Source organism: Arvicola amphibius, chromosome 2, assembly GCF_903992535.2.
Source record: "Arvicola amphibius chromosome 2, mArvAmp1.2, whole genome shotgun sequence".
NCBI lineage: Eukaryota > Metazoa > Chordata > Mammalia > Rodentia > Cricetidae > Arvicola > Arvicola amphibius.
This window is the reverse complement of record NC_052048.2, coordinates 86,308,228-86,321,930: the sequence shown is the minus strand read 5'-3', so window position 1 is coordinate 86,321,930 and position 13,703 is coordinate 86,308,228.

Sequence of the window (13,703 nt, the reverse complement as noted above, 5' to 3'; positions counted from 1 at the left end):
TGAAGCAGGGTAAGAGGAAAGTTCATAGCACTAAATGCTACATAAATAAGCTGGGAAAATCACACACTAGTGAATAACAGAATATCTGAAAACTTTAGAAGAAAAAGAAGCAAACTCACCCAACAGAACTAGAAGGCAGGAAATAATTAACTTTAAGATAGCTGCAATCAAACAAAATAGAAACAAAGAAAACAATACAAAAAATCAATGAGCCAAAAAGTTGGATCTTCGGGAAAAGCAAAAAAATAGACAAACCTTTATACAAACTAACCAAAAGGCAGAGAGAGACTTTCCAAATTAACAAAATCAGAAATGAAAAGGGGGACATAACAACAAACGTAGAGGGAATATAGAGAATCATCAGGTCACATTTCAAAAACATGTACTCCACAAAATTGAAAAGTTTAAAGGAAATTAACAACTTTCTGGATAAATATCACTTACCAAAATTAAATCAAGACCAGATAGGCAAATTAAACAGACCTATAACTGCTGAAGAAATAGAAACTAGCATCAAAAGTCTCCGAACCCCAAAAAAGCCCAGGACCAAATGGTTTCAGCTAAGAATTCTACAAGATTTTCAAAGAGAGAGCTAATTACCAACACAAAGGAAATTGTTCCACACAATAGAAACAGAAGGAACATTGCCAATACTCTTTTTTATGAGGGCTGCATTACGCTGACTAACCCAAACCAAATAAAACATTATTAAGAAAGAGCATTACAGACCAATCTCACTGATGAACATTGATGCAACAATACTAAATAAAATACTTGCAAATCAAATACAAGAACACATCAGAACCATCATTCACCAGAGATGCAGGGATGCTTCAACACATGGAAATCTGTCAATGTAATCCACCATATAAACAAACTGAAAAGTAGAAACCACATGATCATCTCATTAGATGCTAAAAAAACCTTCCAATAAAATACAACATATCTTCATGATAAAGGTCTTGGAGAGAGCAAAGATACAAGGAACATACCTAAACATAATAAAGTCAATATACAGCAAACCAACAGCCAACATCAAACTAAATGGAGAGAAACTTCCGGACATCCCACTGAAATCAGGAACAAAACAAGGTTGTCCACTCTCTCCATATCTATTTAATATAGTTCTTGAGGTCCTAGCTAGAGCAATAAAAAACCAAAAGTAGATCAAGTCCAAATGGATCAAAGACCTCAACATAGAGCCAGCCACACTGAACCTCATAGAAGAGAAAGTGGGAAGTACCCTTGAATGCATTGGCATGGGAAAACACTTCCTAAATATAACTCCAGTAGCACAGACACTGAGAGAAACAATTAATAAATGGGACCTCCTGAAACTGAAAAGCTTATATGAAGCAAAAGACATGGTCCACAAGACAAAACGGCAGCCTACAGAATGGGAAAAGATCTTCACTAACCCACATCAGACAGACGTCTGATCTCCAAAATATACAAAGAACTCAATAAATTGGTCATCAAAAGAACATATAACCCAATAAAAAATGAAGGTACAGACCTAAACAGAGAACTCTCAACAAAGGAATCTAAATGGTTGAAAGACACTTAAGCAAATGCTCAATATCCTTAATCTTCTGAGAAATACAAATCAAAACAACTGAGATTCCATCTTACACCTGTAAGAATGGCCAATATTAAAAACACTAATGACAACTTATGCTGGAGAGGTTGTGGGGTAAAAGGAACACTCCTGCATTGCTAGTGGGACTGCAAGCTGGTACAGCCCCTTTGGATGTCAGTATGTCGATTTCTCAGAAAATTAGGAAACAGCCTTCCTCAAGACCCATTAATACCAGTTTTGGGTATATATCCAAGGATGCTCAATAGTTCCACAAAGACATGTGTTCACCTTGTGTTCATAGCAGCATGTTTTTCATAGCCAGAACCTCAAAAAAACTTAAATGCCCCTCGACCACAGAATGATAGAGAAAATGTGGTACATTTACAAAAATAGAGTACTACACAGAGAAAAAAATAACATCTTGAATTTGCAGCAAATGGATGGAGCTAGAAAACATCATTTTGAGTGAGGGTAACCCAGAACCCATAAAGACAATTATCACATGTACTCACTCATAAGTGGGTTTTTAAACATAAAGCAAAAAATCAGCCTACAATCATACTCCCAGAGAACCTAGACAACAATGAGGACACTAAGAGAGACATACATAGATGTAATCTACATGGGAAGTAGAAAAAGACAAGATCTTCTGATTAAATTTGGAACATGGGGTCCTTGGTAGAGGGTTGAAGGGGAGGAGAGAGTCAGGGAGGGAAGCAGAGAAAAATGTAGAACTCAAGGAAAAAAAACATTTTTTTAAAAAAACAGAGCTAGGAAGACCTAATTATAATTAAACAATGCCTATAAATGCTTCCAGTATACTAAGATAGCATCTAATTGGTTCGCAAACAGCCATTTTGGGTCTTCTCCTACTTGACCAGATCTGAAGTTCATTTTGCAGTGTTCTATCCTAGAGAATCCTTTGATTGTTGGGAAACAAAATAGTGAGGTAGTGAAGAAAGAATGGATGGGTTCTGACTGGCTGGATTGGAATTCTTACTCTGTTTCATGCCAGCTTTGTGATATTGCTCTCCATCTCTGTTTCTTCATCTATAAAGTCAGAATAATGATAAGGCCATTCTCGTACAACTGGAATGAGGATTCAATGAAATTATATAAATGTACAGTGCTTAAAATTATGCTTGGTACCCCAAAACAGGACTTTCTTGGCTAAATACACACATAATGCAGTGGTTTCTCATATTTTGTATAGTCAAACTGGAATAATCACTTTTAAAAACACATTGTGTAACTATAAAAACATGTTATTTGAATTAGTTTATTCACTGATGACTCTTAAAACATAAAGGAAATAGTGAATATTTATGATATATGTAAATTTTCTCACCCTTCTACTTAAGATTGTTTTACACCTATTAATGTTAATTGTACTGGCAGATATTTCAACATGTATTGATATACATTTCTCAACAAATTCACCATGAATATAAGCACCCAGAGTAGAAGAAAAATAAAGGATAATTTTTCCTTATTTATATAGTTTCTCTTTTCTTTTTTTTTTACATTTTGATAGTTCTTTGAGAGTTGAGATTTTCATACAATATATTTTGATAGTATTCATTCCCCCTCCAACTCTTTCTAGATTTACCCACCTTCCCTATCCACCCACTCTGACATCCTTTTTATTTATTTATTTTTATTTATGTATTTTTTATTTTTGTTAAAAATTTCCGCCTCCTCCCCACCTCCCATTTCCCTCCCCTTCCCTCCACTCCGCTCCCCCTCCCTCCAGTCCAAGGAGCACTCAGGGATCTCTGCCCTGTGGGAAGTTCAAGGTCCTCCCCACTCCATCCAGGTCCAGGAAGGTATACATCTAAACAGACTAGGCTCCCCCAAAGCCAATACATGCAGTAGGATCAAAATCCAGTGCCATTGTCCTTGGCTTCTCAGTCAACCCTCGTTGTCTGCCACGTTCAGAGAGTCCGGTTTGATCCTATGCTTTTTAAGTCCCAGTCCGGTTTGATACCATGGTTTTTCAGCTGGCATTGGTGAGCTCCCATTAGACCAGCCCCACCTTCTCAGTGGGTGGGCGCACTCCTTGGGGTCCTGATTTCCTTGCTCATATTCTCCTTCCTTCAGCTCCTCATTTGGGCCGTGGGAGCTCAATCCTGCGCTCCAATGTGAGTCTCTGTCTCTATCTCCATCCATCGCCACATGAAGCTTCTATGGTGATATGCAAGATATTCATCAATATGGCTATAGGAAAGGGCCATTTCAGGTTCCTTCTCCTCAGCCGCCCAAGGAACTAGCTGGGGACATCTCCATGGATACCTGGGAACCCCTATAGAGTGAAGTCTCTTGCTAAACCTAAAATGGTTCCCTTAATTAAGATATCTTCTTCCATGCTCCCGTATCCACCCTTCCTCCATCCCAACCATCCCATTTCCCCAGGGTCTCCCCATCCTCCCCTCCTCACTTTTCTCTCCACATCTCCCCATCACCACTCACCACCACCCCACCCCCACCCCCAAGATCCCAATTTTTGCCTGGCAATCTAGTCTACTTCCAATATCCAGGAGGATAACTATATGTTTTTCTTTGGGTTCACCTTCTTATTTAGCTTCTCTAGGATCAGGAATTATAGGCTCACTGACCTTTATTTGTGTCTAGAATCCACTTATGAGTGAGTACATACCAAACTCATCTTTTTGGGTCTGGGTTACCTCACTCAGAATAGTGTTTTCTATTTCCATCCATTTGCATGCAAAGTTCAAGATGTCATTGTTTTTTACTGCTGAGTAGTAGTCTAATGTGTATATATTCCACACTTTCTTTATCCATTCTTCCATTGAAGGGCATCTAAGTTGTTTCCAGGTTCTGGCTATTACAAATAATGCTGCTATGAACATAGTTGAACAAATGCTTTTGTAGTATGATTGGGCATCTCTTGGGTATATTCCCAAGAGTGGTATTGCTGGATCCTGGGGTAGATTGATTCTGAATTTCCTGAGAAACCACGACACTGATTTCCAAAGTGGTTGCACAAGTTTGTATTCCCACCAGCAATGGATGAGTGTACCCCTTACCCCAATCCTCTCCAGGAAAGGCTACCATTAGTGTTTTTGGTTTTAGCATTCTGACGAATGTAAGATGGTATCTCAAAGTTGTTTTGATTTGCATTTCCCTGATCGCTGAGGAGGTTGAGCATGACCTTAAGTGTCTTTTGACCATTTGAACTTCTGTTGAGAATTCTCTGTTCAGTTCAGTGCCCCATTTTTAATTGGGTTAATTAGCATTGTAAAGTCTAGTTTCTTGAGTTCTTTATATATTTTGGAGATCAGACCTTTGTCTGTTGCTGGGTTGGTGAAGATCTTCTCCCAGTCAGGAGGTAGCCTTTTTGTCTTAATGACAGTGTCCTTTGCTTTACAGAAGCTTCTCAGTTTCAGGAGGTCTCATTTATTCAATGTTGCCCTTAATGCCTGTGCTGCTGGGGTTATACATAGGAAGTGGTTTCCTGTGCCCATGTGTTGTAGAGTACTTCCCACTTTCTCTTTTATCAGGTTCAGTGTGTTCAGATTGATATTGAGGTCTTTAATCCATTTGGACTTGAGTTTTGTGCATGGTGATAGATATGGATCTATTTTCATTCTTCTACAGGTTGACATCCAGTTATGCAGCACCATTTGTTGAAGATGCGTTCTTTCTTCCATTGTATACTTTTAGCTCCTTTGTCTAAAATTAGGTGTTCATAGGTTTGTGGGTTAGTATCTGGGTCTTCTATTCGATTCCATTGGTTGACTTCTCTGTTTTTATGCCAATACCAAGCTGTTTTAAATAGTGTAGCTCTGTAATAGAGTTTGAAGTCAGGGATGGTAATGCCCCCAGAAGTTTCTTTATTGTATAAGATTGTTTTGGCTATCCTGGTTTTTTTGTTTTTGCATATAAAGTTGATTATTGTTCTCTCAAGGTCTGTGAAAATTTTAATGGAATTTTGATGGGGATTGCATTGAATCTATAGATTGCTTTTGGTAGAATTGCCATTTTTACTATGTTGATCCTCCCAATCCGAGAGCAAGGGAGATCCTTCCATTTTCTGGTATCCTCTTTAATTTCTTTCTTCAAAGACTTAAAGTTCTTGTCAAATAGATCTTTCACTTTCTTGGTTAGTGTTACCCCAAGATAATTTATGCTATTTGTGGCTATTGTGAAAGGTGATACTTCTCTGATTTCCCTCTCTGCTTCCTTATCCATTGTGTATAGGAGGGCAACTGATTTTTTGGAGTTGATCTTGTATCCAGCCACACTACTAAAGGTGTTTATCAGCTGTAGGAGTTCTTTGGTAGAGTTTTTGGGGTTGCTTATGTACACTATCATATCATCTGCAAATAACGAAAGTTTAACTTCTTCCTTTCCAATTCGAATCCCCTTGATTTCCTTATGTTGTCTTATTACTATTGCAAGAACTTCAAGGACTATATTGAAGAGATATGGAGAGAGTGGACAGCCTTGTCGTGTTCATGATTTTAGTGGAATGGCTTTGAGTTTCTCTCTATTTAATTTGATGTTAGCTGTCACCTCTCTGTAAATAGCTTTTATTATATTTAGGTATGAACCTTGTATCCCTAACCTCTCCAAGACCTTTATCATAAAGGGGTGTTGGATTTTGTCAAATGCTTTTTCAGCATCTAGTGAAATAATCATATGGTTTTTTTCTTTTAGTTTATTTATATGATGGATTACATTGATAGATTTTCATATGTTGAACCAGTTCTGCATTTCTGGGATGAAGCCTACTTGATCATAATGGAATATTTTACTAACGTGTTCTTAGTTTAAGTTTGCCAGTATTTTATTGAGAATTTTTGCATCGATGTTCATGAGTGAAATTGGTCTTTAATTCTCTTTCTTGGTTGAGTCTTTGTGTGGTTTTGGTATCAGGGTAACTGTGGCTTCATAAAAGGAATTTGGCAATGACTCTTCTGCTTCTATATTATGAAATACCTTAAGGAGTATAGGTATTAGGTCTTGTTGGAAGTTCTGGTAGAATTCTGCATTGAAACCATCTGGTCCTGGGCTTTTTGTGGTAGGGAGGTTTTTGATATCAGCTTCTAAATCTTCAGGACTAACAGGTCTATTTAGATTGTTCACCTGATCTTGGTTCAACTTTGGTATATGGTACTTATCTAAAAAATGTCCATTTCTTTTACATTTTCCAATTTTGTGGCATATATTTTTTTGTAGTAAGATCTAATGATTCTCTCAATTTTCTCTGTGTCTGTGGTTATGTCCCCCTTTTCATTTCTGATCTTATTAATTTGTGTGTTCTCTTTCTGCCATTTAATTAGTTTGGATAGGGGTTCGTCAATCTTGTTGATTTTCTCCAAGAACCAGCTTTTTGTTTCATGGATTCTTTGGATTGTTTTCTGTGTTTCTGTTTTGTTGATTTCAGCCCTCAGTTTGATTATTTACAGTCTTCTACTCATCCTGGATGAGTCTACTTCTTTTTTTCTAGAGCTTTCAGGTGTGCTGTTAAGTCTCCAATGTGTGCTTTCTCTGTTTTCTTTATGTGGGCACTTAGTGCTATGAACTTTCCTCTTAGCACTGCTTTCATAGTGTCCCATAGGTTTGAGTATGTTATGTCTTTATTTTCATTAAAATCAAGGAAAACTTTAATTTCTTTCTGTATTTCTTCCTTGACCCAGGGGTGATTCAGTAGTTGACTGTTCAATTTCTAAGAGTTTGTAGGCTTTCTGGGGGTAGCATTGTTGTTGAATTTTAGCTTTAATCCATGGTGATCCGACAAGACACAGGTGGTTACTAATATTTTTTTGTATCTGTGAAAGTTTGCTTTGTTACCGAGTATATGGTCAATTTTGGAGAAGGTTCCATGAGCTGCAGAGAAGAAGGTATATTCTTTCCTATTTGGGTGGAATGTTCTATAGATATCTGTTAAGTCCATTTGCTTCATTACCTCCATTAATTCTCTTATTTCTCTGTTAGGTTTCTGTCTGATTGACCTGTCCATTGATGAGAGAGGAGTGTTGAAGTCTCCTACTATTAGTGTGCATGGTTTGATGACTGCTTTGAGTTCTAGAAGTGTTTCTTTTATATAAGTGGGTATATATGTTAGGGGCAGAGATATTCAGGATTGAAACTTCATCCTGATGAATTATTCCTGTTATGAGTATAAAATGTCCATCTCCATATCTTCTGATTGATTTTAGCTTTAAGTCAATTTTGTTAGAAATTAGTATGGCCACACCCGCTTGTTTCTTAGGCCCATTTGCTTGAAAAACCTTTTCCCAACGCTTTACTCTGAGTAGATGTCTGTCTTTGTGGTTGAGGTGTGTTTCTTGTAAACAGCAGAATGTTGGATCCTGTTTTTGTATCCAATCTTTTAGTCTGTGCCTTTTTATTGATGAATGAGTCCATTGATATTAAGTGATATTAATGACCAGTGGTTGTTGACTCCGGTTATTTTTTTTACTTTTTTTGGGGGGGGGTAGTAGAGTTTGTGTGTTTCCCTTCTTTGTGTTGTGCTGGTGAAGGGTCACTAGATGTCTGAATTATTGTAGGCAGTGTTGGCATTGGATTCCTTGGGCTGTGATTTTCCTTCTATTACTTTCTGTAAGGCTGGATTTGTGGCTATGTATTGTTTAAATTTGTTTTTATCCTGGAATATTTTGTTTTCTCCATTGATACTGAATGATAGCTTGGCTGGGTATAGTAGTCTGGGCTTGCATCCATGGTCTCTTAGTTTCTGGAGTACCTCTATCCAGGACCTTCTGGCTTTCATGGTTTCCATAGAGAAGTCTGGCATAAGTCTGATAGGTTTACCTTTATAAGTTACTTGACATTTTTCCTTTGCAGCTCTTAATATTCTTCCTTTAATCTGTATGTTTTGTGTTTTGATTATTATATGGCAAGGGGGTGTTTTTTTTTCTTTTTGATCTAGTCTATTCTGTGTTCTCTATGCTTCTTGAACCTTCATAGGAATATCTTTCTTTAGGTTGGGAAAGTTTTCTTCTACAATTTTGTTGAATATGTTTTTCTGGGCCTTCGATCTGTAATTCTCCTTCTACCCCTATTATTCTTAGGTTTGGTCTTTTTATTGTGTCCCAGATTTCCTGAATGTTTTGTGATGAGAATTTGTTGGATTTGCTGTTTTCTTTTATCAGTGCGTTTATTTTCTCTATGGTGTCTTCAGAATCTGAGATTCTTTCTTCTATCTCTTGTATTCTGTTGGTTATGCTTGTTTCTGTAGTCTCTGTTTGTTTACCTAGATTTTCCATATCCAGCGGGCCCTCGGTTTGTGTTTTCTTCATTGCCTCCATTTCAGTTTTCAATTCTTAAACTGTTTCCATTACCTGTTTGATTGCTTTTTCTTGGTTTTCCAGGGCATCACTTACAGATTTACTCATTTCTTCGAACTTTTTGTTATATTTCTCACCCATTTCTTTAAGGGAGTTTTTCATATCCAGTTTTAGGGTCTCTATCACTTCCACTTCTTCTAGATTAGAGTGTTCAAGTCCTTCTGCTGTAAGATCGCTAGGTTCTGGTGTTTTCATGTTGTTTTTCAGATTGTTGGAGGAATTCTTGCCTTGGTGCCTGCCCATATCTTCCTTCAAATGCTCTCTGATAGTTCTTCTGGTACAGTATTATGGCCCCTTGTTGGCCAGGTACCCCTCCGATGGGTCTTCGGTTACAGGATAAGGGCTCCTTGCTGGGCAGGTACCTCACAGACAAAAGGCCTAGCTTGCCACCGGCAAGCTGAGTGAAACAAAGGAACTCCCACCACTCACCACCAGGTCCTAGCCCCAATATAGGCCGAGCTGGGGTTCTTGTTGCCCCGAGGGAGGGGAGGGGTGCCTTTGGGATGCTGGAATGGGATAGGAAGAGAAGGGCAGTAGCTGCAGGGAGAAGCCCCTGCAGAATTCTGACATCCTTTTAAAAAGCAAGGAAGCAAACAAATAAAAAATCTTCAAGACAAATTTGCCTGCCCAAAATATTCTTGGATATGTGGTCTTCCAATGGGTCATGGTCAGCTTACCATGTTTTCAGTCAGTTAACAATTACCAGTTGTTCTATGGCTGGGAATAGGATTCTGTGCTCAACTCTCTGTGCTGGCGTTTGGTCTGGCTTGAGCTTGTACAGGTTTGGTGCAAAATTCACTACTTTTGTGAATTCATGTATGCAGCTATCCTACTGTGTGCAGAAAATAATGTTCCCTTGTAGTCATCTATACAAAGAGCTTTGTCATTCCATTCCCTCTTATGTAATGATCCCTGAGCTTTGGAAAAAATTATATATATGGTGTGTGTGTGGTGTGTGGTGTGTGTGTGTGTGTGTGCAGTACTTTAAGACTGAGTACTTTATTCTCTCCTGTTATCTGAATCATGGGCATTTATGTTAATCATACATGTTGATCACTATCTGTAAGTAAAAGCATCTCAGGTGAGAGTTGAGAGATTCACTTATCAATAGGTATAATGATAAGCCTTGGGAATCAGATTAATAGTATGTCTGTTTATCAAAATAATAGCAGTAGGTTCTTTCTTGTGCTCTAGGTCTAAGACCTATCTACTCACAGGTTTATGGTCTGACAATGGGGCAAGATATGGGCTTCTTTCTCTTGTTTCACTCCTTTTATCCTAACTGACCACAGTGCAATAAAATTTAAAATTGACAGTAACCCCCCCCCCAAAAAAAAACATACCCAACTCTTTTAAATACTCGTGTAACTCATGAAGAAATTGAACAATACATTACTGAATGATGAAAGGATCAAAACAGAAATGAAAAAGATAAAAAAATTGGAACTAAATGAAAATGAAAACAGCACAACAAAATCTCTGGGATACAATGAAAGCAGTCTTGTGAAAGAAATTTATATTTCTCAGTACCTACATTAAAAAATAAGAAAGAGCTGGGCGGTGGTGGCACACGCCTCTAATCCCAGCACTTGGGGGCAGAGACAAAGGGATCTCTGGGAGTTCAAGGCCAGCTTGGTCTACAAGAGCTAGTTCCAGCTCAGGTACAAAAAACTACAGAGAAACCTTGTCTCGAAAAAAAAAAAAAATCAGAAAGAACACTAACAATGCAACTTAAGAAGCTGAAAAAAGAACAAACCAACTCCAAGCCAAGTCAGTGGCAAGAAATAATTGAAACCAAAGCAGAAATAAATGAAATAGAAAAAAGAAAAAAGTACAAATAATTATGAGCTCATTATTTGAGAAGATGAAGAAGATTGAATAACCCTTCTTGGCCCAACTAATCAACAGAAAGAAAGGATGGCTCAGATGAACAGAATCTGGAATGAATAGGAAAATGTTACAGCAGACACCAAAGTATAGTTGTTTTCTTATTTCTTTACTCTTTGGGCTCCTGCCACAGAATTTTATGAATTCTCATGGTCTTTTAGTTAACAAAGGTTAAAAGTCCAAAGTCTCTTCTGAGACTCAAGGCAATCTCTTAATTGTAATACATGTAAAATCAAAATAAAAGCAAATTACATACTTCCACCATTCAATGGCAGAGAAAATACATTTTTATTTCAAAAAAAGGAGGAAAGGGGTCATTGTGACAAAATACTGGAACAAAGCAAGACCTGAACTAGGAAGGGCAAACTCCAAATCCCATAACTGTATGTCCAATGTCAAATGGCCTTTCCTTGTCAGCTTCACACTTCTGTCTCCTTCCCTGCTCTCAACCCCTGGGTACAGCTCTCCCCAGAAGACATGCCACAGCTCTGGCATCTCCAATGCCATAGGTTTTTCAATACATTCCAACTTTTACTTCCATGGCTTCATTTAATGGCCTCTCAGAATCCCCATGCAGGCACCCCCCAACAAAAATTTCTTAAGTGAATTCCAACATAATACAAACAAATAGATGAATGAAAGAAGAAAATCAACACAATCCATGCAAATAAAATTCAATAGATAAAAATACTGGGAGAAACATGAAATGCTAAGAATGAAATTTTTAATAAGCCAAACAACAATACTAGAAAATCTTACCAATATAATGGATCACAGGAATTATAGAATATCAGGGTTTAGAAACAAGGTAGGGGAACTGGAACATTCAGTCAGTGACATATATACTAGAGGGAACAAACAAAATTTGATATATAGGCATTATGAAAACAAAATAATGGAGACTGTGGGGAATAGAAAATAGAATTTGATGCCAAAGCCATACAAATGTTTTCAATGAGATTACAGCAGAAAAATCAAATCTAGGGAAAGAAATGATCATCAATATAAAAGTGGCATTTAAAACTAGAGACAAGACCAGAAGAGAATATTCTCATAACCTATTATTACCAAAACACTAAGTATACAAAGCAATGAAAATATACTTATGTATATTTCTCCTGGCAAGGGAGAAACCCCAAGTTACTCATAATGGTAGTTCCATCAGAGCATTAACAGATTCTGCAACAGAAACTTTACATTCTCAACAATCTTCTTCTACTACTATTACTAATAATGATAAATAATAATAATAAATAGGATAAAGCGTTTGGGAGATAGTTAGCATGCTGCTTCAGTGAAGGCATGAATGATTGGGATCAGATTCTTTGCATTCATGTAAAAATTTGGGCATGTGCTAGGTGCACTTTTAGCTGAATGATGTGGGCTAAAGAATCTCAGGCTATGCTGAGATAAACTAGTTATATATACTTTATTATAAAGAACAAGCTCACGAGACAAGAATGACAAGTCCAACCTCAGCTGTGAAGTATGGGAATCAGAAAGAGAGAGAGAGAGAGAGAGAGAGAGAGAGAGAGAGAGAGAGAGAGAGAGAGAGAGAGAGAGAGAGAACACCCCAGGGCCGATCAGCATTTTTCTCCAGGTACCCAGAAGGTCATTCCCTAACCTGGTCCCACCTCTTAAAGATCATTGGCTGACAGAGATTCCCCCTTTTGTCTAAATAAGAGAGTTCAAACCCAATACAAAACTATATACACTAGGAACAGATAACAAGTATAAAATTATAACTAACATAAACAGTATCAAGCAAGGAAAACATGCTAAATGTTTTAGTAAACATTCTATTCTAAAGAGTCTAAGTCTTGCATTGGAAATGCTTGGCTAAATCATAAGAGGAAGGTAACTATGACTATCTAATCTTCAATCCCATCAAAGGCCTGAGAAGGGAAATAATATTACTTGAGTAGGCAGGAAGTGCAATCAAGCAGCTTCCAAAGCATGCAGTATATGACAGAGACAACTGTCTACCTGAGCACTCACTTAAAATCTCATTTGCAATGTTGAAGCAACCAACTTTGGCTAAGGCCTAGTGTAACTGACAGACCATTTTCAGAGGCAGGAAAATTTTCAGAACAATCTTACCTTGTCTTGGCAAGGTTTGGCAGTCTTTTCCCTTGTGTCCTGCTTATTCAGTCCAAACACCATGTACTTTGTCAGTGGTCAAGGCATAGGCAGTCTCTTGCCCAAAGGCCAATTGTACCAAGAAGAGAACAAACTCCAAGTGGAATGTCTTCCGTGCTCAACATTCTCTTGGGAATAGATTGGTGCTGTCAGGAGCAATCATGTCTCATGTCAACAGAACACTAAGTTATTTAAATGCCATGTTCTACAGATCCTTGAAGTGCTGAAGATTACCTATCTAAATAGAGTACAATTTCTATGAATCTAAAGGACCTAATTAGTCTGACTATATGTATAACAAGGATGAGTAACTATTGACCTATAATACTTAATACTTGTGCAATTTAAAGATTAAGACTTCATATCAGAATATTAAACAATCTGTAAACAACTGTGCAGTAAAGGAGGACAATGACCTCAAAATGTAAACAATGTATAAGTATCTTGAGCAGAGATAGAAATATATAATGCAATATGAAAATATACCCTAAAAATTGTATCAATATAAAAAATGTCTTAGAGGTAGAAACATAAATGCATACAGTCTGGCAAAAATAACTTTGCATAGGTGTACAAATATTGTAAACAGAAATAACAAATATAATTTCAACTTGTATCAATTTACCAATGTAAATTGTCCATAAATAATAGCTCACAAGTATTCATTCTAGTACTCACTATTATTATTATTATTAGTGTGAGTAAGTTCACACTATTCTACTTGTAATTTCATTCAACTTTTCCTCTTTTTTGATATCTCTGAG